Here is a 10,282-nt window from a genome sequence, read left to right on the forward strand (position 1 = left end):
TAATGGTAAAGGTTCTTTTAATAGATATTACGTGATGATCCTCCTATGGATATTTATACGAGGTTAAGGTAGAAATATGTGTCTTCGGATACGTTAAGAAATATATGAGAATAAAATTGTATGTTGCCTGATTAACTAGAACTCACTCAGCGTAGCTGACTTTTAGTATGCACGCAGGTGAGCTGATTATAGAGTTAGCATGAGGATGACACACGGCATGGATTGAACGGCTGGCATCTGTAGAAAGAAGTAAAGATGTTTTAAATATAAAGTTTTGTGTTATGGTATCAAAGAAAAGATTTAATGTTTTGTAACAAATGATTGATGTTTTATATTCCGCGAAAAGTTTTTAATAAACTCTGATTTGAAGAACTGTGTTTATGAGTAAATCCGACGCTAAAGTAGGGCTACCGGGTTCGGGGCCTTACAGAAAGTGTGTGTGTTTGAGTGTGTGTGTTGTGAAAGGAAACAAAAAGAGGGGTTCGGCTTATATAGGGGGCTATGGGCCCCACAACCCACTCACATTTTCCAAATCACAAACACTTAACTCACGACTAATTTAATGACACACAACTATTAACAAAACTTTCTGTTATTCATTTAACAAAAGTTGGGTGTTACATAATATCATTTCCTGTTTAACGTAGAGAAAACAAGTTTCAAGGGACAATTTTTTTCAAAATTTTCTATTTTTTTAAAAATTTTTCTACAACTAAGTAAAATAAATCCCATCCCCACATTTAGAACGAAATCGTCCTCGATGAGAACAAGGAAAAGAAATAAAATAAAATAAAGATAAAACAAAAATAAAAATATAATATACTAGAATAAAACAAAGAACGGGTTACTCCCCTGGTTTGTGTGCAGAATCTTCAATAGCTGAGTAGCAACCAAGTGACCGTATAGCATTTCATTCGCGGCCGCAACCTCGGGAGAACCTGTTCCCAAACGCCATCGTAGCTACCATGCGCATAATATAACCTGAAAAAACTCAAACTCGATCGCATGTAGCGGCGTACAAAACAGAGTACAAGAAACATAAAAAATAAAAGTATTTTTGTGTTTTTGGTTGTTATGATTTTTTTTAATAATAGAACACCCCTAAAATCAACCGACTCGAATGGAGATTGAGTACGAGCGGTTTCATTTTGGAACATCCTGAAATAGACAAAAATATATAAAACAGATGGCACAAACAAATAACAGAAATACAAACTCTACAACTCGGGCAGTCTCCCGAGTGATGCATCCAGCACGTCTACATCTCGGTGAGCAAGTCAAGGTAGAATACCTCGACAGTCTGATCGGCCATTGGCTCGCCAATGTAGTGCTTCAGTCTATGACCGTTCACCTTAAATTTCCCGCTTTTATCCTCTATCTCAACAGTGCCATACAGGGAAATCTTAGTGACCGTGAACGGTCCCGACCATCGGGATTTCAACTTCCCCGAGAATAACCTCAACCGGGAATTATACAGTAAGACCAAATCCCCACACTTGAACTGCTTGTTCCCCTTCAATTTCCTATCATGCAGTTCCTTCGTCCGCTCCTTATACCTAAATGACTGCGCGTAAGCATGCTCCCTCAGCTCCTCCAACTCATGCAACTGGTGGAAACAAGTGCTTTCCGCGGCGGACATATCAAGATTGACCCTCTGTAGGGCCCATGAAGCACGGTGCTCCAACTCAACAGGCAGGTGGCAGACCTTCCCATAAATAATCCGAAATTGTGTGGAACCGGTCGGAGTTTTGTAGGCTGTATGAAAGGCCTACAACGCATCATCCAACTTGTTGGACCAATCCCGACGATTCGAACCAACCATTTTCCCAAGAATACATTTGATCCCCCGATTACTCATCTCTACCTGCCCACTAGTCTGTGGGTGGTAGGCGGTTGCAAGCCGATGGGTGACCCCATAGCGTCGCAACGCCTTCTTCATCTGCACATTGCAGAAGTGAGTACCTCTATCACTTATCAACGCCTTCGGGACACCAAAACGAGCAAAAAGGCTCTTGAGAAAACAGACTACAACTCAGACATCATTCGTGGGTAAGGCCTTGGCCTCAACCCATTTTGAAACATAATCCACAGCCACGAGTATGTACTTGTTCCCACGCGTAGGTGGAAATGGTCCCATGAAATCAATGCCCCACACATCGAAGACCTCACAAACCTGAATAGCATTTTGGGGCATTTCATTTCGCGACGAGATGCTGCCGACACGCTGGCAACGATCACAACTCCTAATGAACGCGTGCACATCCTTAAAAATCGAAGGCCAATAAAAACCACAATCAAAGACCTTCTTTGCTATCAAGCTCGCACCGTGGTGACCTCCTGTCGGTCCTACATGGCAATGGCTCAGAATCTGCCATCCCTCCTTAACCTCAACGCACCTCCTGATCAACTGGTCAGCACCTATATGAAAGAGATACGGGTCGTCCCAAAGGTAAAACTTGACATCAGCAACGATTTTTTCTTTTGCTGGTAAGGCATCTCCGGGTAGTACCCGTCCGCAAGATAATTCGTGAAGTCGGCGAACCATGGAAAACCCTCATCCTGAGCTGTAACAAAGATGAGACTCTCTGTTGAGAAGCGGTCATTAATCCTGACCCCCGGCTTGTAACAACTCGGATTTTTCGACACCTTATTCGTTTACGTATAACCCGGCCCAGAAATATTTTGGGATCATTAATATTAATCAAAATCAAGTAGCTAAATGTAATTAAGTTTCCAAAGTTCACTTTAAACCCCTCATAGTTTATAGAATGTCCATTTCTTCTTTATTGCATAAAAAGTTCAATAAGTAACCAAATATCAAACTTCAGGGACCAAATCTGCCATTTAGTGAATCTCCATCATAGGATGCCAGAGCGCTGTGCGGGCAGACCCCCACCCCCCTTCATGTGCCGCCTTGGTGCACCTGGACAGATCGTTTATGTTTTAGTTTGTTTTCTAGTTCGTTTAAGGTATAAAATCGTTTATTTTCGGCATGTTTTAGTGAATTAAGGTCCAAGTAAACATCATACAACTAAAATACCATTCCTAATTCGTTTTCCTTTGTCCAAGATCAGATCTTTCTGAATAAATCATTGATTCTTTCCTTAAATCGTATATTCTTACCTAAACGGGCCAAAAGCCCATAATTAGTTCGTTTTATGTATTCCTATATAAACAAGACATAACCATCTACTGTAAACTTTAATCTAATCCTAAAAACATCCCATAGCCGTCACCTACCTTTGTTCATCCTCCAACCCTTCGGTTTTTGCATCTTTGTTAAAGATTCAAGACTTGTTCGTTGACTTTGCTTGCTTTAGGATCTTTGACTTCCGTTTCTCATCAATCCTTTCACTTTACGGGTATGTTGTAAACTGTAAAATTGTTCATACATATTCCCTAATCAATAACCTTCAATCAATTTTGGTGGTTGAAGGGTGTTGACTGGTCAATTCGCTTAAAACCCGATGAAGGGTAAAACAGTCAACAAGTTTGACTTATTGTTTTCTCATGCTTCTAGTTGGGTTCAACGTTCGGTCCAGAAGACTTTTATTCTCGTAACAAAATTTTAGGTGTTCTGACCAAAACCCGACTCCCGACTTGAAGTTCGGATTCTGGTCAGACTCGACTCGTTTAAACAATAAAATCAACATAACTGGAGTTCTACTCATCCGTTTGGATTGATTCCAGCGGCATTAAGTTTGTTTTTATTTATAGTTTCATATCACAAAGTTTCAGACTCTGATCATTAATCTCGTTGGACGCGTATTGGACGACTCGCTTAAATCATTAGTTCTTTTGTCAAATTTATTAATCACTTGCCTTCCGTCTAAGGTGAGTTTGATCATTCCCCTTTTTTCACCTATTTTCAAATGTTTTGGGGACATATACGTATTTACTCATTTTTTCTATTCTATATATATACTCAAAATCGCAAACGTAATTATTGTGTGAATATCAATTGAATGCTATTTGCTAATTGCTACATGTTTAATTGTTTACTTGATAACGTTTCGGAGAGGTCCAACATATCCCCTTTTGTATAGGGTTCTCATTAGTATGATCATACGACTGTCTTAGTAACCGGATCCCGATTCGCTTGGCAAAGGTAAACCGACAATTTAGTCATTGTAATCAATGCCCGATTCGCTTGGCAACGATTCATTGGCACACAAATATACTTGGTTTTGGTTTGTTAAGGTTTGATTGATTATTACCACATAGACTGGTTTGCGCATTTAACACTTATCACTTACTATTTATTTATTATATAACTATTTGTTGTGTCAAAATTAGTGATCATCTCACTCAACATATTTGTTGACAAAACTCCATTTTCTACGCATATGCAGGTTGACCGAAGATTGAAGTTTGGACATTTAGAAAGACCTTAGGATTATAATGAGACAAACTTGAACTCAAATGGTTGTATCAATTTTTTGAATTGTATCGTTGTATTCGATTATTGTTTGTGTTATTTGAACATAATAATTAATTAGATATTGTCATTTATATTTATGATAGTATCTTCGAGCTGTGAACAATCTGATCACGCCCCGAAATTTCCACCTTAGGTTGGGGTGTGACACAGCTCTCCTAACTCAACTCCCTCAAGACGTGAAAGATGATCGGCCGCCACATTCTCGGCCCCCTTTTTATCATGGATTTCAATATCAAACTCTTTAAGCAACATGATCCATCGGATAAGACGAGGCTTAGCATCCTGTTTGCTGAAGAGATAACGAATAGCAGCATGATCCGTGTACACAATCGTCTTGGACAGAACTAGATAGGACCTGAATTTATCGAATACAAACACCACAGCTAAAAGCTCTTTCTCGGTTGTAGTGCAACTCTCCTGTGCACCATTCAAGGTCCGACTAGCATAGTAAATCGGATGGAAGTGTTTTTCTTTCCGCTGTCCAAGAACCGCTCCGTCTGCGAAGTCGCTCGCATCACACATCAACTCAAAGGGAAGCGACCAGTTGGGAGCAGTCATGATCAGGGCGTTAACGAGTTTGTCTTTTAAAAGATCAAACGCCTCGATACACTTCTCAGAAAACACAAACGGGGAATCCTTCTCCAGAAGTTTGGTCATGGGTCTCACGATTTTAGAAAAATCTTTAATGAGCCGACGGTAGAACCTGGCGTGACCCAAGAAACTCTGGATGGATCTCACAGAAGTGGGTGGGGGAAGATTAGAAATGGTCTCGACCTTCGCTCGGTCGACCTCTATCCCCACACTCGAAATCTGACGCCCCAGAACGATGCCTTCGCATACCATGAAGTGACACTTCTCCCAGTTAAGGACTAGGTTGGTGTCAACGCATCGGGGCATCATCCTCTCAAGGTTGGAGAGACAATGATCAAAAGAGCTCCCAAACACAGAAAAATTGTCCTTGAACACCTCCATGGAGTCTTCGATCATGTCATGAAAAATAGCCACCATGCACCTCTGAAATGTGGCTGGAGCGTTACATAGTTAGAACGGCATACGTCTATAGGCAAACGTTCCGTATGGGCAGGTAAACGTGGTTTTCTCCTGGTTATCGGGCGCAATTAGAAACTGAAAGTACCCGGATAAACCATCCAAGAAGCAGTAATGCTGCTGACCTGCCAAACGCTCCAGCATCTGATCAATGAAAGGTAAAGGAAAGTGGTCTTTCCTTGTGGCATCATTCAGTCTACGGTAATCAATGCAGACTCTCCAACCGGTCACAGTCCTAGTGGGAATGAGCTTATTCCTCTCATTGGTGACGACATTTATGCCGCCCTTTTTAGGAACAACTTGAACTGGACTAACCCATGAACTATCAGAAATGGGGAAAATGATTCCCGCATCAAGGAGTTTGATAATCTCCTTCTTCACTACCTCCTGCATCTTAGGATTAAGCCGCCGCTGCGGCTGAACGACAGTTCTGAAATTATCCTCCATGAGGTTGATACCCTTAATGCCGATAATCTTCCATGTAATAGCCTCCTTATGCTCTGTCAGCACCCTTAACAACTTCTCTCTCTCGAACTCCGTCAACGCAGATGCAATAATTACCGGCAACTTCCTCTCCTCGTCCAAAAACTCGTACTCCAAATGGGTGGGCAAATCCTTAAGCTCTAAGGAAGGAGGGGGAATCTCGATGGGAGGTCGGTCCATCGGATCGTCCCGTACAATCCCAGCAGACACTTCAGACTCAGGGGCATGTGACTCGGTGTCATCATCCATTGACTGATTGGTCATAGCGGCCATCTTAACCTCCGGAATATCCCTATAGAAAATCTGAGCGTCGGAGGCAGATCCTCCACAGATCTCACTGAAAAACTCCCCAACATGTTCCATGATGGTATCGATGAAGTACAAGTAGTCATTAGCAGATTTGGGGTGTTTAAGTGACTGTCGAACGTCGAAGGTGACGTTCTCATCCCCGACTCTCAGGATCAACTTACCCTCGCAGACGTCAATCAACGCCTATGCAGTGGCAAGGAATGGTCGGCCTAAAATAAGCGGTAAACTATCATCATCGTTCATGTCCAGAATAACAATTTCCACCGGGAAGATGAACTTGTCGACACGAACAAGCATGTTCTCGACCACCCCTCGAGGGTATTTCACAGAACGATCAGCAAGCTGGATACTCATCCTGGTAGGCCTCGGTTCGCCTAAATCCAACTTGCTGTACACGGAATACGACATAAGATTAATACTGGCACCAAGATCAGCCAGTGCATGAATCACCGTATCATCACTCAAGATGCAGGTAATCGTGAAACTCCCTGGATCGGATATCTTCTCTGGTAACTTCCTTTGCAAGATAGCAGAACAACTAGCACTCAAAGGGATGGAAGCAACCTCAGCTAACTTCTCCTTATTCGAGAGAATATCCTTAAGGAACTTCGCATGTTTCGGCATTTGAGTAAGTGCCTCAAGGAATGGAATATTAAGGTGAAACTGCTTCAAAGATCAACAAATTTGGAGTTATGCTCCTCATCTCTATCCCTACGGAGTCTTCCGGGATATAGCACTCTAGGTTTGTAGACTCTCGGTGGTTCGCTCGGTAACTGCTATTTCTCGGCCTGTGCTATACTTCCTGGGCTGTGCCTCTGATGCACATGGTCCGACGGAGACTCCATCTGAATCTCCTCATCCACCTGCTCCTCTCTATCAACAACTGCAGGATCCTCGACAACTCCTCCTTTAGACCTCTCCTGAATCACGGGCTCCTCTCGTGCCCCTGCACCGCTCCTCGTCGTCACAGTTTTCGCGAATCCTTTTGGGTTTTACTCGGTATTACTCGGTAGCGTACCCTGCGGCCTCTCGTTCAAACTACTAGCTATCTCTCCCATCTGCCGCTCAAGACTCTAAATCGATGCTCCCTGATTCCTCATGAATTGCTCGTGCTCACGAAACTTCTCCTGGGTCTCTTTATGATGGGCACCCTCTCGTGTCATAAGTTGGGACAACATCTGCGTCTGCTGTGCCATCATCTCTTCTAAAGTGGGCTTCTTCTCCCCACTGCTCGCTCCTTCACCTGCATCCTGGAATAGACTCTGACGCTGCTGAAAACCGGACTGATTCCCGCTTCTCTAGTTGGAATTCTGATTGCCTCTCCATCCTGAATTATAAGAATTGAAAGAATTTTGATTTCGGTTTGGATTGCCTATAAAGTCTACATCCTCCTCCCACGAACTAACTGGGCACTAAACGGTATCATGCCCTCCTCTGCATATCTCGCACAACTTACTCTTTGTCTGCAAGTCGTTCACAATCTTCGCCAACCCCTCTACCTATGCCATAAGTGCGGTGTTCGTGTCCATCGAATGCATGCCGCGTGATATGGAATCGACGTTCTTACCACCCTTGGTGGGTGGTCGCTGGTATCCACTCATAACTAACCCATTAAACAAAGCGATGCACTCATCCGGATCCTTCGCCGTCAGCAGATTTCGTCCCGCCGCTGTGTCAAGTATACTCTGCGTCGCGTACGTCACTCCATTAGCAAAATTCTCGACAACCGCCCAATCTTGCAAGCCGTGGTTCGGTCATAACACTAACAGATTTTTAAATCGCTCCCATGCCTCGTAGAAACTCTCGGTGTCCTCCATCTGAAAAGAATGAATCTGGTTACGCAAACGCGCAGCCTTAGCCGGAGGATCGTATTTCTCAAGAAATTGGGTCTGCATGGAATCCCCAAGTAGCTATAGATCCCCATGGGAGGGACTTGAGCCACATAATCGCATGATCAACGAGTGAGAATGGAAAGACGCGGAGTTTGAAGGTGTCTTCGGATACGCCGGCAAGATGGAAAGTGTCGCAGATACGCGCGATGCGAGTGAGATGAGAATGCGGGTTTTCGTGAAGTAACCCGTGAAACTAAGCAGAATGTGAAATGGTATTCAGAATGTTCGACGGACTCTGCCAACTCGTGTTAACTGCAATGGCGGGTGGTGCGATGATGGATCTCGCGCCAGCATTGGCCAGATGTGCCCTATCTGTAACTGTCCTCCTCGGTGGTGGATTGTCTCCCATAATCCTATCCCTATCGTGGAAGTCAGAAAATGTAGGAGAAGAGGATCGACTACCAACGGATGAAGAAGTGGACGATGGTGAAACGGTGCGACGTCTCTCACAAAACTCTCTCTCTGGCTCGGGAAATACTTCAGTTTCGGGTGGTCCACGAGATTGAGTATGTCGCATAAAACTATAAAATTCAATAAAGGTAGCCAAACTATTCTAACAAATAAGCAAAACAAAACAAAAATACTTACAAGTAGCAAACAAGGTAAATCCAAACTCGAGTCGCTCTCAAAAAGCCTAAAAACCGTGTCCCGGCAACGGCGTCAAAAACTTGGTGTGCACCGGATGATATGTCTAAAATAATAAATGACCCTCACAACTATGCTTTTAATTTAAAACGAAAATCCTAACAAGACCGCACACAACCGGAAAGTGTACCGGTCGCAAGTAGTATAGATCTAGGAAGTCTGAGTATCGAACACGAGGACACGTATAAACGCTAATGATCACTAACCCTAGACAAGACCTACCCAAGAATAATATTTAATTTATTTTGATTTTAATTTTTCTTTTTAAAATGATTTAACTGGACTAACTGACAAAAGTTACCAAAAATAGAAAACTTAACGGAAAACTAACTATATTGACTTTGGATGGAGAAAAACGTCTACCTAGGTTTGAATCAAATTGTAGGCCCAACAAGCAAATGGATTCGATGATATCAAGACACCGGTTCCTAAAGATGACACGACTAGTCGCTCTCGCGCATAGATCAACTAGTCGCTCAAAACACCTAAACCGGACAAGAAACGAACTCGCTCTCGCGCAATCCTAATTCTAACATGCAAAGGTAATGAGACGACCCTAACTTCTTATCACCTCTCGGCCTCTAAGAAGGTGTTTAACCGTTGTACTTTAACCAAATATTCATGCAAAAAACACTACGATTGTACCTACCGCAAACAAACCCTAAAGACAAAGTCTAGAATCAAACAAGCACCGATCAATCAATACAAAACTAATTAACCAACACAAAAGGTGTTTAAGCAATGAATTAACAAAATTTCCAGCTATCAAACACAACATATTTCATGTCTAAACCAAACTTTACAATAACAATTCAAGCAAGGTTGTAAAAGTCGCTAGGCGGACCCTAGGCGGTCGACTGGGGAGTTAGGTGTACTCGGAGTACTCGGAGAATACTCGGACATGGTAAATATAAAGAAAATTAATTTTTAGATATTATATATATGCCAAATATAATTATTTTACTAATATTTATAACAAAATATATAAATATCAATATAAATAGAAGAAATACACAATAAATTATTCTAAGAATTACTAATCATTAATTAAAAAAAATGATATTTGTTGTTTAATATTATATACACAAGAATTATGTTTTTCTTTTTAAGTCAAAACTGGCTCAAATCCACAGACTAAATATGATTCTGGCCGAGGTTGACCATCTTTGATTGATTCTTAGTAACTAGGCGGAGTTAAAGAAACTCCCCTCGGCGACGTACCTTGTAGCGAGTACTCGGGGAGTACTCGGCCTTGTAAACCTACTTTTACAACATTGAATTCAAGTCTATCAATCAAACAATCCATAAAACTCATCAAATACTAACAATTATCATCATTCCTAGGTAGAACCGACAAGTTTAGCCTAACATGAATTTTGGACAGCAGCTATTAATCAATAAAAACATCAAATCACCCATTTCAATCATCATAACAATCATTCAGTAATCATAAACACTTCAATCT

Source organism: Bidens hawaiensis, unplaced genomic scaffold (genome assembly GCF_021521415.1).
Source record: "Bidens hawaiensis isolate Kalapana, Puna unplaced genomic scaffold, B.hawaiensis_p1.1 tig00012775_1, whole genome shotgun sequence".
Classification (NCBI taxonomy): domain Eukaryota; kingdom Viridiplantae; phylum Streptophyta; class Magnoliopsida; order Asterales; family Asteraceae; genus Bidens; species Bidens hawaiensis.